Genomic DNA, 24,646 nt, shown 5'->3' on the forward strand with positions numbered 1-24,646 from the left:
CGTAGCTGGCTGTTTTGGAATCCCAGGATGTCTCTAACATAACATACACAGCATCCAAAGTCACTGTGTCTGTGAACAAATTGTGTTGTAGTAAGTGTGTGTGGACATGTACTTCAAGAAAAGCCGTGCTCCATTACACGATTTATTTTTTAGAATGTTTTCAGAAAGTGGTGGCTGGAGATGGTCCAGTGGTTAAGGACAGAGTTTAGTTCCTGCACCCACAGGAGCAGGCAGCTCACTTAGGCCTGTAATGCCAGCTCCATGGAGTATAACACCCTCTTCTGGCCCCCAAGAGCAACTGCACTCTTGCAGGCTCTCTCGTGTGCACACACAATTAAAAAGTAAAATCTAAAACAGACATTTTCATAAGAAGGATAGTGGGCTATATGTGATCATCTGTAACAGACACAGCACTGACTGTCAAAGTTTCAAGTCCTGCTCAATTTGCACCAAGAATATGCTAGTTTTACTAAGACGTTAGTATAACCTGCAAAGTTGTTTTTTTTTTCCAAAACAACTTTTAAGTCACATTTTCAAATTTTTCTTCAGTATATTTACTATTTAAAAACTTAATTTTTATGAAAATGTAAGTGAACTCCAGAGAAATAGGTTTTACCAGTTTGGGAGAACCAAATATATATTAATTGCACTGCTTATTTTAACGAAAAGCAATCCTAAAGAGAAAGCTCACAGCTGGAGGTGTCACAATACCTGACTTCAAACTATATTACAGTGCTAGAGGGACCATGGTAGCCTGGTACTGGCACTAAAAATCACGTTGGCCAATGGAATGGAAGAAGGGATGTTGGAAAGCTGTGGCCATCTGACTTGACAACAGTAACAAAAACACGTAGTGGGAAGACACACAAAATGTCACGCTGGCAAAACTGGATCTCCCCATGCAGAAAAATTAAATAAGTTCTTTATGTTTTATCTTCTACAAAAACCAACTCAGGATCCAGGTGTGGTAGCACATGCCATTAGAAACAACTTGGGAGAGAGAGAGAGGCAGGATGATCTCTGGATTCAGGGCAGCCTGGTCTACATTGCAAGGTCTAGATCAGTCAGAGATACACAGTACAGTGAGACCTGATCTCAAAAAAGAGAAAAAAAAAAAAAAAAAAAAAAGCAACAACAACAACCAAAAGAAAAAGAAAAGAAAAAACAGGACAGGACAGGGGATGAATCTGAAGTGAACCAATGACCTCAATTTAAAGTCTGAAGCCACTAGAAGAAAAAGGGATAAACTTCACCGTGCTGGGTCAGCAGGAACCTGACAGACCCCCAGAGCATGGGACCACCACCAAGAAGCAGTAGGTGCGGCTGCCTTACCTTAAAAGATTCTGCACAGCAGGAGAAACAGTCAGCAGAGCCCAGAGCCCAGAGGCAGGAGAGTCTTGAACCGCTCTGCTTCAGACGGAAGCAGAGCTTACAGAACTTAATGTGCAGAACTTACAACCATACCCAGACACCAAGGAAACAAAACTGCCAACCAACAAATGGGCTAATGCGATAAAGGAAGAAGTGCAAACAGTCAGTATTTTCAAAACCGTTTAACATGCTTAGTTGCCAGGGCAATGTAAATTAAAGCTACTTTGAGATACCAGCCAACCTAACCCCAGCCAAAATGGCTATCATCAAGAAACCTAACTGCAAATAACAAAAAGGATATGGAGAGGGAAAGAACCTTTATTCTCTGCTGGTGGGCATGTACATTAGTATAGCCACTATAGAAATCAGTTTGGAGATTGCTCAAAAAGTTAAAAATAGAACTACCATATGACCCAGCCATTCCAGTCCTGGGCATGTACCCAGAGAACTGCATACCCTTCTGTAGAGATATTTGCACATTCACGTTTATTGCTGCCTCTAGCTATGATAGCAAAGACATGGAACCAGCCAATATGTCCATCAACAGATGAATAGATAATAAAAATGTGGTGTATGTACACATTGGAATATTATTCAGCTACACATATTCAGCTACAAAGAACAATGAAATCATGGAAGTCCGAGGAAAAAAAATAAATGGACCTAGAAAGTATAAGTAAGCAAAGTGACAGGGGCTAGAGAGATGGCTCATTGGTTAAGAGCACTGACTGCTCTTCCAGAAAACCTGGATTCAATTTCTGGCACCCATTTAAAAAAACAAAAACAAACAAACAAAAGTAAGCAAGGTAACCTATACTCAGAAAGACAAGAATCCCATGTTCTCCCTTGTATACATAGCCTAGCCTATAATGTATGCCATAACTGTGAAAACAGGTATGAGTACTGATGGAGTCTAAATACTTAGAAAGGAGACTAAGAGTGGCATTAGTAGATGATGAGTAGGGTTGTGTTATAGGATATATCTCCTGGATGAAGACAAAAAAATTAATATCCATCACACTTTGTGTCTCCTCCATAGTTAACAAGGGAGGGACCACATCTTGAACTGCTAGTAAAAGCAGAGAACAAACTCTGGGAAAGTCACAATCTTTGAAACTGCCAAGCCCTCCTCCAGTGACATGTTTCCTCCAGCAAGGCCACACCTCCCTCAAACAGTGCTATCAACTGGGGATGCTGTATTCAAATGTCCTAGGCTATAGGGGATATCTCCTTCACACCACCACACTCTCTGACAGGTTGGCTGGGCTTTAATAGTTCCCTCTGTGACTGTCATCTGAATGGGCAGCCCTAGGCTTCCAAGACAGGGTACTGAGAAGAAGCCATTCAACCATTCGAGGACAGTTCTGATGAACCCCACCCTGATGCAAACAACTTTTAAATGCTATATTTATTTATTCACTGTGTGTATGTATGCTCCATACCACAGCATGTGTGTGGAGGTCAGACAACAGCTTGTAGGAGTTGGTGTTCTCCCTGGAACGTGGGTTCTAGGGGTCAAGTTCAGATTGTCAGGCTTGGTAGCAAGTGCCTTGACCTGCCAAACCATCTCACTGCCCTCACTGAGCTCCACAGACATAGCGACAGAGAAAAGACTATGTCTCTGGGCACATGTTGTTCCTTCTGCCTCTTCTGCCTGTCCTTTACCCTATGAGGACACTTTATTTTCCTTGAGGATCCCCTAGTCGCCACTGAATAAAAAAAAAAAAAAAAAAGGAATCAGGGTATTTCAAGGGAACTTGCCATACTGCAAAGCCCGCTGAAGATGGGAGCCAAGTCCACCAGCCCAGTACTATGACTCTGGCATGCAGGTGTAGACAGTAGGAAGAAGTAGGTCTTTGGAGGCATACTCTGCAGAATATGTTGGGACTGTGGATCCTTATGTGCCCCGTCCTCCACCCCTCACTCCCATTTCTCCTCTGCTCTCTGCAGCTCTTTCCTGTCTGCTGTGACTTCCTGCCATGGCAGCTTGAATGATGCCTATAGCCATAAGGCCAAATAAATATTGGTTCTAGTGTGTTAGCTACTTTGTTTCAGCAACTGAGTCGCAGGAGACTGTCTTCTGGATACAGTGTAAGTCCTACATTTGTAATGAGCTGGAGCCAGGGGCAGTGGTTTGAAATCAAGACAAACCCCCATCCTACCCCAGAAAATTCCACAGACAAATCCAATTTAGAGAATCCTTCCTCAAAACTGTCTTTCCAGGTGAGTCTGGATTGCACCAAGCTAATCAAAAGCTAACCATCACAGGCTGTGCTCCCAGCGGAGTCTATGGATTTTTCTAGAACAGAAAGTTTGCCCTGGATAGTTCTATTGGAAGCTTGCTCCAGCCTCCATGCTGGTGCTGCATCAATTGCTTCATTCACAGTTGGGGGGTTTAGAAGTTGATTTTTTTTATTAATAAAATAGTCTATCTATCAAGATACATGTTTGTGTTCATTGTAGCTCTTGGGGACAATCAAAGGAAAAGAAAGCTCACCAGAAGTGGCTACATTTGTTTATGGCCAATTACAGCCAACTTATTCATTTATTTGCTCTTGGAGGGATTTGGGAAGCTCTGTTTTTAGCACCTCCTCTGCTCTGTGGAGGATGTCTTTCTCTAGTTGACAATTCCTAGCCTCCTGCAAGTCAAGTCCTACATCCACCAAGAGGAATTAGTGAGGCAGGAGCCTCCTCTCTCCAAGTACCAGGGATTCTTCTAAGGCAGAAGAGGCAGACACGGTGGCCATGGAGTGAGTAGGGCTGCCCCAGCTCTCCACCTTTGCCACCTCTCTTCTACTCTCCATGAGGTGTCCAGAGAGGCAGCTGTGCCTCCCTGAATATTCTTCCACTTGCAAAGAGAAGCCTGTGGGTGTCGGCGCCACAGTTCCTTCCTCCCACCTCCGTTTACAGCTCTGCCAAACCATCTTGTCCAAACAGCAGTTGATAAGGCTCACTGAAAACCATGGGACAATCCAAAAGAAGCACAAACCCCATCTTAATCCTGGAGACGGATTTAGGATAGTCACGACAATATGACCAGGGCCCGGCACAAGGTTTTGCTGACTCTAAGAAAATGAACTTGGCTTGAAGTGTCTGCAAGGGAGTGTCTTCATTTCTACAGACCATCCCCACCTTGACTTGTGTTCCCAGAAGCTGCAAGAGCTATTATTACATACTCCAGAATGACTGGTTTATGGCTTAGTCACTCTGAAGCCCATCTATTTATTCCACTGGTCATTTAGGGTTTTTTGTTTTGAATATGTTGTTTGGGAATTTCTTAATATTTATGTTAAGAATTTTTTATTATTTTTTTGCAATGAAAAATTAGTGTTTAGCTGGACAAAACAGCCCTACAGACTACAGCTAGGATATCTGAATCTTCTTCGAATCCCCCAAGACAGCGCCCCTTACCAGCAGGAAGTAGTTTGGAAAGAATGACGCCCAAATTCCCAAATATTGTGTATAAATGTTTGTTTTCATTTAATTGGACTTTGTTATATAAAATTAAATAAAAATAAAAATAAAAAAAAGAAAAAGAAAGAAAAATTAGTGTTTAACAATAATTAAGACAACTGACCAAGATGTGAAGATACCAAGTTTGAGAAACTGGGGGGGGGGGGGGGCGGGTAAGGAACGGGAGGGGGGAGACATTCTATAGACTATGTAAGCTGTGGTAAGAATGCATGATTTGTTAAGTCTGTTGACACACAGTCATTAGCTGCACTTTGTAGTGGCATCTTGCCTTGCCAGTGAACTTGTGGTGATAGCCACACCCTTTGGGTGTGGTTTCAGGTACTAATGTGACCCATTATAAGGTAGAGGAAGGGCTGGCTTGCTCTCTTGGGTTTCAGAGAGAGCACTGGAAGGGCTCTTCTGGAACAGGAAGACAGTGGCAGTTCTTTACTCTTATCTGTGAAGTGCTTCCCTAATGAACACCTATTTATCATTTATCTTGGGTCTGGTGGACTCATTAATTTCTGCCTTCACCACTTGGCCTGCAACTCTTCTGTGCAGCAGAATCTTGGTTTCACCCTCCAGTTCTTCCACTCTGGCCTGAGTCACGAGGCCATCAATATTTTTTCTCCAGGTCATCAATGTGACTGCTCATATCATCAATCTGCTCTGACATGATCTGAAACTTGTCTTGCCCCTGCTGCAAGAATGTCTCCACCACCAAGGTGCTCTCCTCCATGGTCTTAGGGTCTGTCTCAGCCATCTTCCTCATGCCCAGCTTGGCATCGATGTATCCAAACCGTCACCTACACTTTGGTTTCTCAGCACAGATCACATTTTTGTTATTATTGTTATTTTTGAGACAGCGTTTCTCTGCATTGCTTTGGAGCCTGTCCTGGAACTTGCTCTGTAGACCACACTGGCCTTGAACTCTCAGAGATCCACCTGCCTCTGCCTCCTGATAGACTGCAATTTTTAAGAAATTAAAATGTAACTTCCTTTCCCCTCCCCTCATGCTTCCAATTAGCTTGGGAGATCTTGTTCCTTTCCCCTTCTCCAGGGGATCATGTATGTCTCTCTTAGGGTCCTCCTTGTTTCCAACTTTTCTGGCAGTATGGATTGTAGGCTGGTGATCCTTTGCTCTATATCTAAAATCCATATATGAGTGAGTACAAACCATGTTTGTCTTTTTGTGATGGGGTTACCTCACTCAGGATGGTTTCTTCTAGTTCTATCCATTTGCCCCCGAATTTTAAGATTTCATTGTGTTTTTCCACTGAGTAGTAGTCCATTGTGTAAATGTGCCACATCTTCTTTATCCATTCTTCAGTTGAGGGGCATTTAGGTTGCTTCCAGGTTCTTGCTGTTACAAATAACAGTTGCTATGAACATAGTTGAACAGATTCCTTCTTGTATGAATGTACATCTTTTGGGTATATGTCTAAGAGTGGAATTGTTGGATCTTGTGATAGACTGATTCCTGTTTTCCTGAGGAACTACCATACTGATTCCCCAAGTGGATGTATGAGAAAGAGAAGGGGAGAAGAGGAGGGGAAAGGAGGGCATGAGGGAGCAGGAAGATTGAGTCAGGGAAAGAATAGAGGAGAACAAGAAAAGAGATACCATAATAGAGGGAGCCATTATAGGTTTAAAGAGAAATCTGGCACTAGGGAAATGTCCAGAGATCTACAAAGATGACCCTAATTAACAATCTAAGCAATAGTGGAGAGGCTACCTTAAATGCCCTTCCCAGATAATGAGATTGATGGCTACCTTATATACCATCCTAGAGCCTTCATCTAGTAGCTGATGGAAACAGAAGCAGACACCCACAACTAAACACAGCTGAACTCCTGGAATCCAGTTGCAGAGAGAGAGGAGTGATGAGCAAAGGGGTCAAGACCAGGCTGGAGAAACCTACAGAAACAGCTGACCTGAACAAGGGGGAGCTCATGGACTCCAGTCTGATAGCTGGGAAACCAGCATAGGACCAACCCAGCCCCCCTGAACATGGGTGTTAGTTAGGAGGACTGGGCAGTCTATGGAGCCTCTGGTAGTGGATTAATATTTATCCCTAGTATACAAATGGACTTTGGGAGCCCATTCCACATAGAGGGATACTCTCTTAGCCTAGACACATAGGGGAGAGCTTAGGCCCTGCTCCAAATGATATGACAGACTTCGGAGATTCCCCCATGGAAGGCCTTACCCTCCCTGGGAAGCAGAAAGGGGATGGGATGGGAATTAGGAGGGGACAGGGGGGGGAGGAGAAGGTGAGGGAACTGGGATTGACATGCAAAACAAGCTTGTTGCAAATTTAAATAAAAATATTGTAAAAAAGAAATTAAAATATAATTACATTATTTTCCTATTCCTCTTCTTCCTACAAATTCTTCCAAACTTTCCCATACCCCCTTGCTCCCTCTCAAATTCATGACCTCTTTTTATTGTAAGTACAAATATTTTGTGTTATATGTTTGTATGCATAATACATACATACATACATATATACATACATACATACATACATACATGCTTAACATTATTTCAGGGCTAACCACTTGGTGCTGAGAGTACTCTCCCTCTTTCAGCAGTCATACTTACTAATAATCCTTTGTCTAAGGATGAGACCTATGAGATGTCCAGTTCATTGCTTCGTTTTTGAGACAGACTGTGAAGCGTAGAGTTAAGCTAGAACTTGCTATGTAGCTGAGGCACCTTAAACCACCTGCCTTTATTTTCTGATCCTGGCATTATAGACATGCACTTCACCTGGCTTATGCATTGTGGGGACTGAATCCAGAACCTCATGCATGCTAGACCAACACCCTACCAAGTAAGCTACACTGTTGATACAGTTACTCGCCACATAATGACATTTCTGTCAACACACCATCTATAAGGTGGCTGGCCCATCATTTTACAGTGAAGCTGAGAACTCCTGTCACCTACTGTTTTTATTGGGCTTTTTCTACATTTGGACGCTTGAATACTACTACACAATGACTACACTCAGTAGTCAAGACAGTACAGTATTGAGCAGCTGTGTACCTAGGGGAAGCAATTACACTGTGGGACAGGTACATCGTCCAGGTTTGTATACTTACACTCTAACATCTGCACAATGACCAGTTCGCCTGTGCTAGGGTTCACAACCATAGTTCGGGGGCATGTAGGTGTGCAGTCACAGCTGTGGCCGTTGTTATCCTAACCACCTCAGAGACTCGAAGAATGGGACACACAACATGATCTCAGGCTGAAACCACAGACTATCCGTGCTATGCTGTCCTCGGTGCTACGGACACCTCCCAGCTGGTCTCTGCACCCATGCATGCTGTGTGCTCTTCCCAGAATGGACAGGCTGCCTTATGCTCACTTTTCTCTCTCCTGAGATGAATACAAAGCTGCTTTCATTGTCTCTAATTTATATTACCTGAGGCCTGATGAATCTAAGAACGTGGGCTGGGGAGGTGGTTCAGCTGGGTACAGGGCTTGCTGACAAGCCTGACAACCTGAATTCAATTCCCAGGACCCACATGGTGGCAGAGACAACCATCTCCCAAAATCTGGCCTCTCAACTACATCCACGCATAAATAAATAAATAAATAAATAAATAAATAAATAAATTTGATAATTAAAAAATAATTTAAGGAAATCCAACCACCTAATAGGGCATGGTGCATGCTTTTAATCCCAGCCCTGAAGAGGCAGAGCATGTGGAGTTCTTGGAGTTCAAAGCTATCCTGGTCTAAATGTCCCCAGGCCAGCCAGGACTATATAGTGAGACTATGTCAAAGGGGCAGGGGACAACATGTGTGCAGAGGTGAGCACTTTTACCCTGTGTCCCTTCTCTTCTGCACATTTGCACCCAGCCAGAACCCCTGCATAGGGCCCCACTTGCAAACAGAGTCTTTGCTGGCATAGGTGAGGTGAGCATCCTAATGAGAGCTGCCAGACAAAGATGAAGGCTCTGTGAAGAGGGAGGCGGGGATTTAAGAAATGCATCTGTAAGTCAAGCATTACTAAGGCTCCTCAAAGCCCAGCAGAGCCTAGAAGAGGCCGGGAAGGAATCTTCCCTGGGGCCTCAGGAGGAAAAGGACCCAGCCAACACCCAATCTGGATTTCTAGCCTCAGTGCTGCCTCAAAGCTGAGCTGTACAGCTAGACTGAGGTACTCTGGTATCGCAGCCCTGGGAGGAGGCTAATGTTGGGCAGGAACTGAGGTCAGAGGGCTCAGAGGGAGCCCAGGGGCTGGGACTGAGCAGTCACACTAAGAGCCTTACTGTTTATCTTCCCAGTGCTGACAGCTGCTTTCCCTCCGCAGCAGTCCATCCCAGGAACTATGAGTTCCCAGGGCACAGCAATGCACAGTACAACAAATCATGAGGCATCTGTGTCCATCACCAGCCTGGACAGCCAGGCAGCCACACACAGCTGACCACGTTCTCTCTGGAAGGAGGGCCACCTGAGCAGGCAGACAGACGGCCCCAGTGAGGAGACATCACGTGCAGCTCCTGTGGGACTACAGCTCCCTCAGCAGTGGGATCCCTCTCAGGGTTGGTACGGAGAGAACCAGGGTAAACATCCTCTTCCCTGGGCACAGTGGGGACCCCCGCCCTCTGTCCGTCACTTCTAGGAGACCTGTCAGTTGAACACCATCCTACCTCCTCAGGCCCTGTGAGTGCCCAGCCAAGCCCAAACCTACCTCCTCTTCTGATGTCCCCATGACCTTGTTCCACTTTATGCTATGTGCAGTTGTGTCATTTAGTGTGGATGACAGTAGCAGAACCCACCTCCCAGTAGAAGGGGCAGAGCCCCCAGCTTGGCATCTGAGACCAGTGGTGCTCAGATGTTATCATGTTAGGAGACATCTCTAAAAGCCTAAAGAGCACCGGGACCAGATGGGAGGGAAGTGTGAACAGTGAGCTAAGGCTGATTTATACATATTTCAATAACTGAAAGGGTGAAGCACAATGCTCAGTGATGCAAATTTACGTGAACTTGTCACTTTGCTGTTGAACAGTAAAGGGTTTTTTAGATTTATTTTTATGACCTGTGTATAAGTGCTTTGCCTGCATGTGTGTAAGTGCACCACCACACGGGTACCGGATGATGCTGGAGGCCAGAAGACAACCTGGGGTCATCTGGAACTGAAGTTACAGATGGCTGTGAGTCACCACATAGGTAGTGGGAACTGAACCCTGGTCCTCTGCAAGAGTAGTTTATGCTCTTAACCACCGAGCCCCCTTCTCCAGCCTCAACGATGGACACAGATGTATCCCCATTTCCACATTGTTGACGGCTGAATGGTCACGCTAGGAGACACACGCCCTGCAAAGCCTAAACTATTTCCTAATTGGTGTTTAACAGAGAACATTAGCTGGACTCTAGCAACCAAACTGTCTGACTGGGAATATTAAATTCACTCTGACCAGCATAGTAGCATTAGATCTGTTATCCCTCTCATTCTGCCCTGAGTTCCCTATCTCCAAATGGCCATGATAGTCTCATGTCATGACATTTTTATGAAGTTTGGGAAGATTAGTATTTTCCAACTCTTACCATGATGCCTGAAACACTGGCTTGCCATAGATGGTGTGTCAGTTGGCTTCCTGTAACTATGACAAAATGCCTGAAACAACAAATGAAGTGAGAAGGTTTGCTTGGGTCCATGGTTTGGGATCTCTACTCCATGACTGAGTAGACTGCTCATTTTTAAGCTTCTGCTGAGGGCAGAAGACATTATCCAAGAGCATGAGGCAGAGCAAGACTGCTTAATTCATAGCAAGGATGTAAAAGATACCAAGGATGAGGCTTCAGCCCCAATGACCTAAGGAGCCCCCCATCCTCTTCCAGGTTTCATCATTTCCTAGCAGCACCTGTGGACAGATATTAGCATGGGTGCAGAGGACAGCTGGTGGGCTATATGACTCTCCAGGCATTATTTGGGTCCTCATTCTCCTGAAATCCTTAACACCCCATGTCGGTCTTCCAGATAAGCACCGAAAACCTCCAGCCGCCTCTCCATTTCATGCACAGAAGTCCTTCAAAACTGACTCATCGTGTTCTGAACTTTCCACCATTGCTCCATATGCAAACAGACTCAGGAAACCTGAGCTCGGCTTTCTCAAGTCTCAGATGGTTTCTAATTTGTTACGTGGGAGGAAAACTCTGTATTCCCTAGCAGATGTACAGGGACTGTTTTATTCATCTCATCACCACTTCTGACTTTTCGGCATGGAAAGTTTTTTTTTTTTTCAAGCTCTATTGGTCTTAATTCTAAAATGCTAAAACAAGATGATGGGGCATGAGTTTCCCACCAAGCTGGAGCTCTTACCTGGACCATTGCTCTGTGATACAAGGAGGAAGAGATGGAATGGGGTGGAGGATATTGGCAGCTGCCAGGCTGTCATGATAGAACAGGGCTGGCACAGGGCTGCTCTGTGGGAGATCCCATTGCCCAGCATGCTGGGCATAGCAGCATGGTCACATGAAAGAGTGCACCCCACCTCAGCTCCCACTGGAAGGCAAATGGAGGTAACAGGCAGCATTTCTGAGTCTGGGTCTCAAGACATGAGCATGTGGTCTTTCTCTCCCAGTTGTTCCTTCTTCCTGTGGACTGCAAAGGCATAGAGAAGAGATGGTCTCCAATGGCAAAGCAAGAGAATTTTGGAATATTAGTTTAAGATGTGTTACATTCATTTATGCTGTGGAATATTTGTTTAATGATGCAAGACGTGTTGCATTATTTTATGTTGCATTTGTTTAACTCTGTGAAGCTGTGTTACTTTGCCTGCCTAAAACACCTGATTCATCTAATAAAGAGCTCAATGGCCAATAGCCAGGCAGGAGAGAGAACTAGGCAGGGCTTCCAGGCAGAGAGGATACACAGGAGTAGAAATCTAGGCTTGAGAGAAGAAAAGAGAGGAGTAAGGAAAGGAGAAGGAAAGGATACCAGGGGCCAGACACACAGACACACAGTCGCCCAGTCACACAGTGTAAGAAGGAAAAAATCTTTAGAATACAGAAAGGTTAAAAAGCCCAGAGGCAAATAGTAGTTAAAGAGAAACAGGATAATTTAAGTTAGAAAAGCTGAGTAGAAACAAGCCAAGCTAAGGCTGAGCATTCATAAGTAAGAATAAGTCTCCATGTATTTATTTGGGAGCTGGGTGTTGGGCCACCAAAGAGTAAACGGAAAACCAACTACATAAGAGAATGGGGTACCTGCTTCCCTGAAGGACCTGGGAAGCATTGAAGCTGTTCCATTATCTTCTACAGACTACAGATGAGGGCAAGGATTGAGAGGTTCCCACTTCCTAAACCCCATACTTGGTTGTAAAGTCAGTATCCCACCCTGATCTGCCCACATACTTTGTGCTGGCAGGCAGCACGTCAGTCTGAACCCAGTGAGGAGGAAGAGGCTACACAGTGATTTGAACAAGGTATATTTAATACAGACTCACTAGCTATAATAGGGTTGGAGTATGAACTTTTGGCTGGCAGAAAACAAGGGAATCCTACAGCCTCTATATAAGGAATAGCCATTGCCTCAAGGACTGGAAGACACTGGAGGCTGGGAGGGAGGAGCCTACAGCCCAGGTTGTGTGGAAAGTCTTAGGATGTGGCTTCTAGAAACCTGCCCTCTAGGATGCCAGAGAAAGCTGCCCATGTGTAGACCTCTCTGTAAAGTCTTTGGCTACAAACCCCTGCGAAGCTCATGGAGCAGCCTCTGACCACACGGGCTCAAGCATGCTGTTTCTTCAGACATCTCAGACACAGTTTTGCATCACCAGTGATCAACTTTTGTTCCTCTGCCTATATTTTCTTTAGATGTTTTGAACTTTTTTTTAGACTGATGTGTGATTCTATTCCAAGCACAAACCCATACATAACAGGGATCATGAAAACAAGAGAAGGAGAAAGCATCGCTGAGGGCCCATCTCAGCAGCTGCTGTGGAAGTTGGTGGGGACTGTGGGGGCTTTCGAGACCCTTTGCTAGGGGAAGTTTCTGTGCAGCCCTGGAACCCTGGAGAGGCCCCTTAGTAAAGCAGCCCCACCTTGAACCCCAGAACCATGAGAGGGATAAATCTACATGCTTTGTAAGCCATCTGGTCTACAGGATTGTTATAGCAATATAAATGGACCAAGACCTGAACTGTCTCTCATGAAACCTTCCTCTCAAATCCTATTCGTGTGTCCCTCACAGCCAGCCTGTTCTGCACGAGCTTCCAAATGGGAACCAAGAAATTAACTCCTAGTGCACACTGTCATTGTCCCCTTCCAAGGAGCCACATTTCTCTTCACCTGTGATGTTGAAAGCAAGCTCTGCAGGCTTATCGTCATACCATCCTCCTCCCTATTTTAACTAAATGACCTTGGACAAGGAGCCGGGTCTCTATCCACAAAATGTGGGTGCCAGGAGCCTCTTTCTGAGTGTAAGAACTCAGTGGGCTACAAGGTTCTAACTTGACACAGGCTCCAGCTCAACACAGGACAGCACAGGCTGCCTGCTCCCTCTTTGTGGGCTAGGCACAACCATCCTCTACAGATCCTAGGAAGACTGGCATCAGCATGTCACATGGCTCTATGTATTTTATCTGTTGGGTCATCTGGTTTCAAGGAAAGGGAGCAGATACCAGAGATGCTGGCTTGTGAAGAGGCTAGAGAGGGACGGGTTGTGTGTGGGGGTAGGTGGGTGGGCCCAAATCTGGGGCAGGAACCTGGTTGTGCCCATTCTTCCTGGAAAAATGTTAAAGGCTTGCCTCTGGTAGAGCTGTGAGGAGTCCCTTCCGCATCAAGGAGAGCCAGCCGTGCAGAGCAGATGAGAAACTGGGGTTTTGCTTGAAGGGCTCTGGGCCCAGCTCAGTTTCCAGACACTAGGGCAGGGATTTAGACCTAAGTGTCTCAAGGGCCTGTGGAAATGATTAGACTCCAGAAAAAAAGGAAGATTGACTGCAACTTCCTGAAGAAGAAGAGTCATTCTGTTCAAATGATTAATTTATATATTCTTCTCCATTAATTGCTAAACTGAGATAAAAATTTGAGTATGTTTGAAAACCATTTGTAAGTCAGATTTTCTCACTTTACAAGAAATCACAAGTGACAGGAAATAACAGCTGATGGGGAATTAGATGAGTGATTGTACATAGCGAATGCTTGGGCCTGCCCGCTCCTCGGTGCTCCTCACACCAGGCGATCTTGTGTCTTCCGCTCCTCAGTGCTCCTTCTGTCCTAGTTCCGGTTTCTATTGCTGAGCAGAGACACCATGACCATGGCAACTCTTACAAAGGAAAGTATTTAACTGAGGTGGAGGCTTTCAATTGCAGATGTTCAGTTCATTATCATATCAGGGAGCATGGCAGCATCCAGGCAGACATGGCCCTGGCTACATCTTGATCAGAAGGCAACAGAAGTGGATGGAGACCTCAAGGCCCACCTCCACAGTGACACACTTCCTCCAACAAGGCTATACCTACTCCAACAAAGCCACACCTCTTAATAGTGCCACTGACTATGAGCTTGTGGGGGTCAATACATTCAAATTACCACACCCTCACACCAGGTGACCACATATTTCCAGTCACCCCTTCTTTGGCCTGTTTTTTTTTTAATGCCATAAACAGCTATAGGAGAGAAAAAATGATACCCAGTGTTTCATTAGAGACCAGATAGATAGGTGATAGATAATAGATGGATGGATAGATGACACACACATACACACATACATATGAAGAGATACTCACAGAAAGAGAGACATAGAAACCAACTACAGAGTCAGACTGAAATAAAAAAAAAAAAAAAAAGTCTATTTCCCACTACAGGGCAAAGGATGTAGGAAGCAGATTTTGAAAGGACAAATGACTAAAGGCATAAGGCTGGTACCCTAAGAAGATTTGCATTGGATGCGGTGCGCACACCGGCAGTCTAGCACTTAGGAGGCTGAGGCAAAAGGATTCCTGAATTCAGAGTGCTCCAGTGCTCCTTGGATTATAGTAAGACTATGTCTCAAAAACACAAAAAGAGGGCTAGGAAAATGGCTCCATGTGTAAAATGTTTGCTGTGCAAACGTGAGAACCTCAGTTTGGATCCTTAGCCCCCACCTAAGCATGCCCAAGCTCATACATATGTCTGTAGCACCAATGTTAGGAAAAGGCATATGGAGACAGAAATCCCTGGGGCCAGGTTCCCAGCCCAGCCAAAATAGTGAGCTTCTAGTGTTCAAAGGAAACTCTAAAAAATAAGGTGGAGAATAAATTCAGAAGATACCTGTAATAGACCTCTAGCATCTACATGTGCCTGCACACACACACACACACAGTGTCTGCAAGCACACACATAAATGCACATGCATATCACCACCACCACCACCACACACACACACACACACACACACACACACACACACACACACACACATCACTTCTGGCTTTTCCAATTCCCTAGCCCCAACTGCAACTTAGAGATATTAACCAGATAGCTTTCAATGCTACATTTGTCCATTTTTGTTGCTACTGTTGTTGCTACAGTAAACTACCTGAAGTGGGATAACTTTTATAAAGGAAGGGGCTTTCTTTAGCTCACAAACTTGGAAGTTCAAGGGCATGGTGTAGAGATAGGATGTAGAGGTAGGAGATTAGGAGAGAGATGGCATCACCAGTGAGCAGAGAATAGGAGACCCAGAGGTTCTTGTACTCATGCATAAGCACTAGGGGGAACCAGGAAAGTCAAACATGCATGTCTGTCTCTTCGGAGGGAGCACAGACATAGTTAATAGCCCGGTGACCTTTGTACTATCTGTGTGCTGGAGACCACATCAGATTTTCTCCCAGACCCTTATCATGAGCTTGTCAATCTATAGAACCCATCTTTATGGAAGATGTCACGTGTACTTTACAAAGAGTTTCTATGTAGTCCGTTCTAAGCTTTGTTGTACACAAGGGATTGAGTTAATTATCACCAGGAAAGTTTTTTTGTTGTTGTTGTTTTGATTTTTATTTTTGCAAATTGTACTGTGTATTGTGTTTAAATATGCCTAAAATAAACTACTAGGTATCAGACTCTCAGAGTTTGAACCAATATCAGCTATTGAGCCATGTTGAACCAGACTTCCTTCTTGCTTCTCATAGATCAACACTCTGCTAGCCATAGTGTTTGCAGAAACTCCCCCCCCCCCAAAAAAAAATCAGGTGGACTTTTCTGTCCCACTGTCCAATTCCCAAATAACCACAGAGACTTATCATTAACTATATATGCTCAGTCGATAGCTTAAGCTTGTTACTAACTAGCTCCTATGTAGACCTGTGCACGGACCCCCGAGGCAAGCCTGAGCTATCAAATGGAACATTCTACAGTTTTAGCTAGAACATCTTGCCACAGAGTTTTTACTGGTACTCTGCCTGATTTGCAAACACACATCTGCTGGGGAGGAACTAAGCCTGAGAACTTGCACGCTTGACCCTGGATTGTTTTCCACTGTGCTGTGAGCCAGTATATAAGCCTGCCCCTTCCACTCAATAAATGGCATTCCGTCATTCCTGTTGCATGGGTGACTGTAACGAGTACGGTTTTTCCGCCCACCGCCTGGTCTTGTCCCGCTGCCACGCCAGCCCCAAATAATGCACAGAGACTCTGTATTTGATATAATGCTGTTGGCCCGGTTACTTGTTTCTTCTTGGCTAGCTCTGTCTTAATTATTAACCCATTTCTGCTGATCTATGTATTTCTCTTACCGGGGAGCCAGACGGCATACTGCTTTCTCCAGACTCTCCATCTTGGCTCCTCCTTCCTACTTCCTCTTTCCTCCTCATCTCCTAGTCCCGCCTATCTTACTTTCCTATTGGCCAACAGTGCTTTATTCATTAACCAGAATGAGAAACATATACAGAATGACATCTCCCATCAGGTGACTCTCTGTCTTGTCTCTTATTTAAATCTCTAGGCCTTCGCCCGATTAGCTTTACTCCTACATTTTAAATTAACCCATTTCTCTTTTGTTTCTATTCCTTTACTTGCTGCCATGTGGATCCTGGCTTGTTACCTCATTTTGTATACATCCTGCTTCCTCTACGTCGGGCTTGAGACTCCTGAGAGTCCACCCTTCTTCCTGTTCCTGCTCTGGCTCTCCCACCCATCTCTTCCTGCCCAGCTATAGACCAGCCAGCTCTTTATTAACCAACGAGAGTAATACATATTTACAGTGTACAGAAATTGTTCTACAGTGTATGCATGCGCAATGGGCGTGAGTATGCGCGTGCACACACACACACACACACACACACATACACACAGGATTCTGGGAGTCAGGCCTGCTCTTACTACTCACTCTTGTGAATAATTACCATACTCCCTTCTGAGAGGGGAGTCCCCAGGGACACAATATCCCTCAGTTAGGCTCTTACTCTGTGTATATGTGTGGTAGAGGAATACATGCATGTGTCAGTGCCCTCAGAGTCCAGAAGAGGGTGTCTCAACCCCCTAGAACTGCAGTTACATGAAGTTGGAAGCTGCTCAACATGGGTGCTGGGACCAGAACTTGGGTTTCTGCAAAAGCAGTGTCCCTTCATCCCTGAGCCATCTCCCTGCCACCCCATAGGCACCACCTCTTAAATTTTTAACACTGGGACTCGGAGGACCCAGCTTTAAACACATGACAGGGGGAACAAACACAAGGTGTATGTAAGCCTTGGTTCCATGCCTTTCAAACGCCAGGGCTGGATTATTCTGGTGTAGAAATTCATCATTATCAGACTTTAACTGGAAAAATCTTCTTTGCCTCCCAAGGTGCTAAATCCTGAGGGGCGTCTGCCTCCTTTCCCACGTGTGAGAAGTTCCTGGCTCCTCTCCTCAGAACAGAACATCAGTGGACCCTGTCAGGGCGCTCACAGATCCCAGCCTCCTGCAGCAAAGGTGGGACCCAGGCTCCTAGAGAAGCTTTATCCAAACGTCCCCGTCGCTCAGCCCGTTCTGTCCATCTGTTGAGTGAGCTATGACAGCTGCAGTATAGCTGCTGCTTATCAAACTTTTTTTTTTTCTGCGAACACACTTCCCAGGGGTGGTTACTAATCTGACTGAAAGCCCAGATTGCTATGACTGTTTAACAAGAAGGCCTGACTGGGGATACAGATGCCTCAACTTGTCGCAGAGGAGATGAAGCCAGCATTTGAAGGGAAAGCGTTCTCTGTAATGAGGGGAAGCCGAGCATTATGGGACTGGGAGCCAGGTACACTTAGAGGAAGCCATCTGGTTTTGGCTTAAAGAGGCATGGGTGATAGAAGAAGCTCCTGGACAACACTGGGGTAGAAAGTGTCTTCCTTTATGTGTTATTAATAATACTGCCACTCACCTAGCACCCTAGGGAGAGCTTAGCCTCTCTGGCAGGGCACTTGGGAGCTCGAGCTGAGCTGAGCAGGCCAGAACCAGAGGGAATGACAGACTACTGAAGGAGAGATGCAGGCAGAGCATGGAGGTGACCCTGGTGTGTGTGATGACCCAAGCAGAGGTTACCACTGTATCCCTTTATGGGGTAGCTAATAGACCCCCAAAAGGACTGGAGTGCAGTAGACAGGCACCCTCAAATCTTTTTCAGACCCAGAGTCCATCAGAAAGAACATTCTTGAAACCTAACTTGGAACTCGCTGATGAGCATTTACTCTCAGAAATAGAGCTTGAGTGTTGGTCACTGTTCTGAGTTGATATATGTGTTCAGACAGCGTGAAATAGATAAAGTCCAGTTGTGGTGGTTTGGACATAATTGGCCCCCATAAGCTCACAGGCTTTGTTGGAGTTGGTAGAGCCTCCGGGTTATGTAAGTAATAATTGCTGGAGATAGGAGACTTCAATTGGCCACAATGCCTAGAAGTCAGACACTGAGCTTCAGGGATGTAGCTCCCGGAAGTAACCCAGCAAACTCACTGGTACTCCAAGCTGAGCTTGTGAGGAATTGAGCTTTGGTCTGTTTTCAGTTCACGGCTTATCTGAGGGGTGGGGGCAGACATTTGTTCACATCTCCCCAGGAAAAGGGACAGCACCGTGAAAACGAGTCCGCCCATCTTTAGGGACCTCCTGGCCTGTAGAAAGTTTCTGTTGTCTGTGCCACCCAGGCTGTGGTGCTTTTCCATGGCTGCCCAAGCAAATGGTCACAGAATTTGATTTCCAGCTCTAAGCACACCATTGCTAAGATCCACCTTCACAGGCAAAAGCCGTTAGGAGACAGAACCACCGGGTGCTGGCTTAACCATAGTCCTAGCATGGGTGTGTGTGTCTTATTACTCAATACCACTGTTGTAATTTAAGAAAAGCAGCATGAAAGAGAAAGATGCCATAAGACAGGGTTCAAACGGAGGTTTTGGTTTTTTAATTTTGTTTTTATTATTATTATTAGGGAAAGGGATCATAAAAAGAGGAAAGGGGAGTGGGGAGACTGGAGGAAGGAAAGGGGCAGAAGAGGGGGAGGGGCAAGAGAAAGAAGGATGGGAGGTGGGCGGGGCCCTTTTCAAAGGGAACAGCGTGAATGTGCACAGGTGGTGCTCTTAGTGGCTGCAGCTGAGGGCTATCCTGTCAGAACTCCGAGGACAGGCCAGGACAGGTGCCTGAATACCAACAACCACTCTTTTTTTTTTTCTATTTTCATTTCTTTATTTTTGAGGCAGGGCCTTACTATATTGATGGGAGAAACCATTCTGTAAATATGATTCTCTTATTGGTTAATGAATAAAGCACTGTTGGCAAATAGGAAAGCAAGATAGACAGGACTAGGAGACAAGGAGGATTCTGGGAGATATGGTGGAGAGTTGAATTCAAAATGTAGGACCAAGAGGAGGAAGAGGTCTGGACCCTCTCTCCAGTAATATAAGACCATGTGGAAATACTTAGATTAATAGAAATGGGTTAATATTTAAGACAGAGATAGCCAATAAGAAACACCAGTAACTGGCCAATAGCTTTATATCTAATACAATGTCTCTGTGTGTTATTTGGGGCTGATGTGGCTGAGGGACCAGGCTGGTGGGAAAAACTGCTCGTAACACTATGTAGACCAGGCTAGCCTCAATTGTACAGAGATCTGCTGAGATTAAACACATGCACCACCATGCCCTGCCATAGTTTGAGGGGTTTTGTTTGTTGCTTGTTTTGGTTTTCTTTAAATAGAGCCAATGCCTCCTTGTCCAGAATTTCATCTTGGAGGCTATTGGTAGTTGGGTCTACAAAGCTCCTTCCCAAGTCTGTCTCCCTAGCACAGAGATACTGTGCTACAAGTGGACCTGAGCCAGCCTGGCAAGCCAACAAACAGTTCTGGGTAGCCTCAACGAGGAGAGGAAGTGAGTTTCTGTTACCCACACCGTCATTTACAGATAAGACAGACTGAATCAAGTATCACTCCAAATTCTGCCTAGCAGACTATCTTCACAAGCAGGTCCTGTGGCCACTGTATAACCTATGCCCCTAGCTCAGGAGGTGCCCATTTGGTCTTCCAGCCCCTCAGAACCACTAAATGAGGTCACTTCTGCCGATTTCTCATGCCTAGAATAGCAGCCCTCTAATGTGCCAGGTTACAAGGTCTCACAGGGCCGATCAGAGCCCAACAAGGAGGAGGAGCTCCAGGCTCTAGGAAACCATTACACAGGAGGACTATCTCTTCCCTGCACAATCTGTACTGTCTCATTTTCTGATACCTCCTTCTCCCCACCCAGGTCTCAATATATAGCCCAGAAGGCCTGGAATTCACAGTCCTCCAGCTTCTGCCTCCAAGTGCTGTGATCACAGGCATGTGGCACACACCATTTATCTTCTGTACTTTGCTCATCAGGCATTTGGAGCCGACTAGCCCATGTTCTCTGCCTTCTACCACCCCAGCACCAGGGACCATGCTTGAATCCCAGAGTCCACTGAAACCATCCAAACACCCTATCCCTAAGCTTCCTTTGTGTCCCAATCTTTCCCCTCTCCTTCCTTCAAGGATGGACCTGCTCAGCCTGTTGAGAACTGGGGCAGTCTGGGGCTTTTCCTGAGGTCCTGATGTATGGAGAAGGAACTTGGCTCCTTGCTTAAGACCAGGAATATGCTTGGTAAGGTCAGTAATGGGCTGGGAATCTGGGCCCCGAGGGAGCTGTGGTTTTGGGTCCTGAGCACCCAACTCTTCTTACCCTAAAGTGCTATGGTCTCAGTGCCAAGGCTGCTGTGTGTTTGGTCTCTGTGCCCTTGAGGTATATTGTGTTCTTTGTGCAACACTGTTTGATTAGCTTATTGCTGACTTTATCCCATTGTATAATAGCTTTTGCTGACACTGTCTCATTTCTTTCAGGAAAACTGTACATAAGATGTCACATTTCTTAATAAACTTGCATGAGCCATCCACTTATGCAAGACCTCCTGACCCAAAACTTTCCAGGCTTCTCCATCTTCTCATCCCCTGACCATCTCTCTCAGGAACTGGTCACTAAGGAATGGCCTACTGGACCAGATCACAGCTCTTTTCTCCCTTCTCCTGCAGATCCCTGTGGACCTGTGTGGGTGATGTGCCTCCTGTATCTACAGACTTGTCTCTGCTATCTTACTCTACCTGACTAAAGTCAACCGTGGCTATATTTTTAGCATATTCCCTGAAGCAAAGTCCTTCAGAGAGGGGCCCGTTTTAGAAGGGAAAGGAGAAGATGGATTGGCCTGGCCTCGTGCACCAGACACCATGTCTTTTGGCTTGCTTTCAAAGGGATCTCCAATAGGCAGTGGTTATGAGAGGTGTGATGCTTCCTGGCTAGAGGAAAAGAGTAGGTTAGCTATTATAAAGGTTTAAGTGCAGTCAAGGAAGAACATAGTGTATTGAAGATAATCCCCACAGAGATACACATCCTGACCTGTGGATCCCATGATTGTGGTCTTTAGAAAAGGGATAATTAAGAGATGGACAGATAGATGACTCAATGGGTAATAGCTCTTGGTACCAAAACTGATAACCTGAGTTCCATCCACAGGACCCACACGGAAGGAAGAGAATTGACTCGTGCTTTTTATCAACACATGCACACACGAATGCATGCACACACACACACATGCGTACACAAGAGCACATGCACACACATATGCAGGCATATACACACAATTGCACACACACAAACACTCAAGAGCACACATGCACACACATGCACGAACACACACAAAAACACAGGAGCACATACACACACCACAGGGAACACAGCCACCAACAGCTTGATTTTGAACATAGGCCTCAAATAGTGTGAAAATAAATTCTTATTTCCAACTGAAAAGTTGAAGTGTTAAATTTATTGCAGCAACCAAAGGAAACCAGTGGCCAGGAGGGGAACCCTGAAGGAAGAGATAGCCAGACATGCAGTCTTTCCAGTTGGCTGATAGTACCTCCTCCATCAGTAGCTTTCCAGTAACTTCTGAAATTCAGCTTCTACTCCATGGCTAACTCTGGGTTTGCCATCTCCTGTTGATTGGCTTCTGGCTCTGAACCATGGGTCCGCTGGCTGTGTCACAGCATGGTGAGGCACAAGAGAAGCCTATGTTGTGACTTTGTTTCATGGCTATGCTCTCAGCACACTTGCAATCCTAGCACCAGGGTAGCTGATACAAAAGGATGGTGGGTTTGTGGCCAGCCTGTGCTATGATGTACCTAGACTCTCTGACCAAGACAATACAAGAAATGACAGTTAAAGAAGCCGCAGCATTCTGAAGACTGACTCTGTGCAGCCACCTGTGATGGTTGGTTAGTTCTCAAAAATTGAGAATCAGGCATCACCTGAAAATCCACGAGGGTTGATCCAGTTCCAGCTGGTGTGGGAGAATGTCTGGATTACATTAACTGATGTGAGAAAACCCAGCCCAAGTGTAGGCGTTGGGTCTCTGGGTTTGGGTCATGGCGTGTATGAATAGGGAGAAAGGAAGCTGTGTCCATTTATCCCCTCTCTGCTGGGACAGTGATGTGACCGCTGCTTCGGACTCCTGTCACCCTGATGTTCCCCCTCTTACAGGCGCCACCTCACCACCACCACCACCACATGGAACCCTGCTCCGGCTGCAGCACCTGAGCCCTCCACAAAGCACGCCGCAGAGCCGTCTAGACAGCAGAACCAACACCAGTTCTTAAAAATCAAACTTCAGATGAACTTGCCAGGCATGATGAGATGTGCACAGGAGGCAGAGGCAGGAAGATGGAAGTGAGTTAGTTAAAGGCTAGCCTGGTCTACATATAAATTAGTCCAAGGCCATCCAGAGAAACAGATCCCAGGTTTGTTTTTTTTTTTTTTTTTTTTTTTTTTTTGTTTTGTTTTTTGTTTTTTGTTTTTTGTTTTTTCTTTAAAGACATAGCTCTCAGGGCCCTACTTTCTTGGCTTCAAAACAAAAGCACTCTGCCTTACACTGGTTTCCATCAGGGTCATCCTCCCGTATCCCCTGGAAATCAGTTCACTTCTGACACCCAGGCCTTAGCTTTCCTGTGCTGATGTCCCACTGAGCAGTATGGAGGAACAGGCCTTGGAAGTTGTGTTCTGAGGGACCTGGTCCAGGCTCAGGCCCTGTGGCTTTCTCTCTGGAACATGAGTTGTCCAGTCGCGGACCTTACAGCTGTTTTCCAAACTTATTTTTATGAAGCACCTAGTGACTGACCAGGTCAGGGGTTGGTGGCCCCTAGGACCATGTCAACCCTGACAGTGGCATAGGATTAGATGCTTCCTCCCTGCATCATGGTCGAGGGACAAATCAACTTTCGGAGACCCACACTAGATCCCAGGAGCTCCAGGGCCAGCACTCATGGCCCTGTGCTAGGAAAACAGTTGAGGGGGCAGGGGCAGTGAGCTAGGACTGGAGTCCAGCTCAGTCTATCTGGAGATGCAAGCAGAAAAATGACTTGACCTGAGCAGCCTGGCCTGGAAGGCCTGGGACACAGAACGGAGCTCATGACACCGAGGTTGTGAAGCTGGCCTGAGACACACAGCATGGGGTCAGGGAATGGCATCTGGACAAAAGAGGCAGAAGGGACAATGCTAGTACAGATTCTGAAAATAATGGGGCTGCTCACATCCTGTCCCATGCCTGAAGAGGGGTGTCAGCAGAGTGGGGGAGCATGACAGGAGGGTGGTCATGAGGGAGAGACCCAACCACCAAACAATGGCTGCCACAGAGCCCACAAAACCCGGGAAGAGGTTCACCTTCTGCCCCTATCAAATATTTTGTTATTTGCTATTTGTAAGGTGAGGATAAGAGGGTCAAAAGTTCAAAGCCATCCTTGGCTCCACAGTGAGTTTGAGGCCTGCCTGGGATACATTTGACCCTGACTCAGACACAGACAAAGAAACCCAGTCTTTGAGGGTAAGAGAAGCCTGCTTTTGCAGAGGACTGGAACCTGGCTCCCGGCTACCACAGTGGGTGGCTCACAGTCTGACTCCAGCTCCAGGGGATCTGATGGCCTCTCTTCTGGCTACAGAGAACACTTTCTCATACACATGCACAGATACACACATGCGCATGTGTAAGACAACCCTCTGTCAACCAAGAAGACTTGCTTTTAGACTGTGGGCTAGTGTTCTCTGTGTGATCAACAGCGGAGGCAGACTCACAGGCAAGTCCAGTGTTGCCTCCTCAGGGGCGAGGTAGGGCCCTGAGACCCAGGTCTGTGTTTTAGCATTCTGCCACCAAGTTACATCCCCAAACAAAACTATCATTTCTTTTTTTTTTCCCACCCCAGCCCCACTCCAACAGAGGAGTTAGCACCGAAGAACCAAGTGTCTCTGTATTCCTGTTCCGGACACTTCAAAGTTCCTACCCACTTCCTTTCCTGCACTCTCGAGATACCTTTACCAAGACT

Source organism: Phodopus roborovskii, unplaced genomic scaffold, assembly GCF_943737965.1.
Source record: "Phodopus roborovskii unplaced genomic scaffold, PHOROB, whole genome shotgun sequence".
NCBI lineage: Eukaryota > Metazoa > Chordata > Mammalia > Rodentia > Cricetidae > Phodopus > Phodopus roborovskii.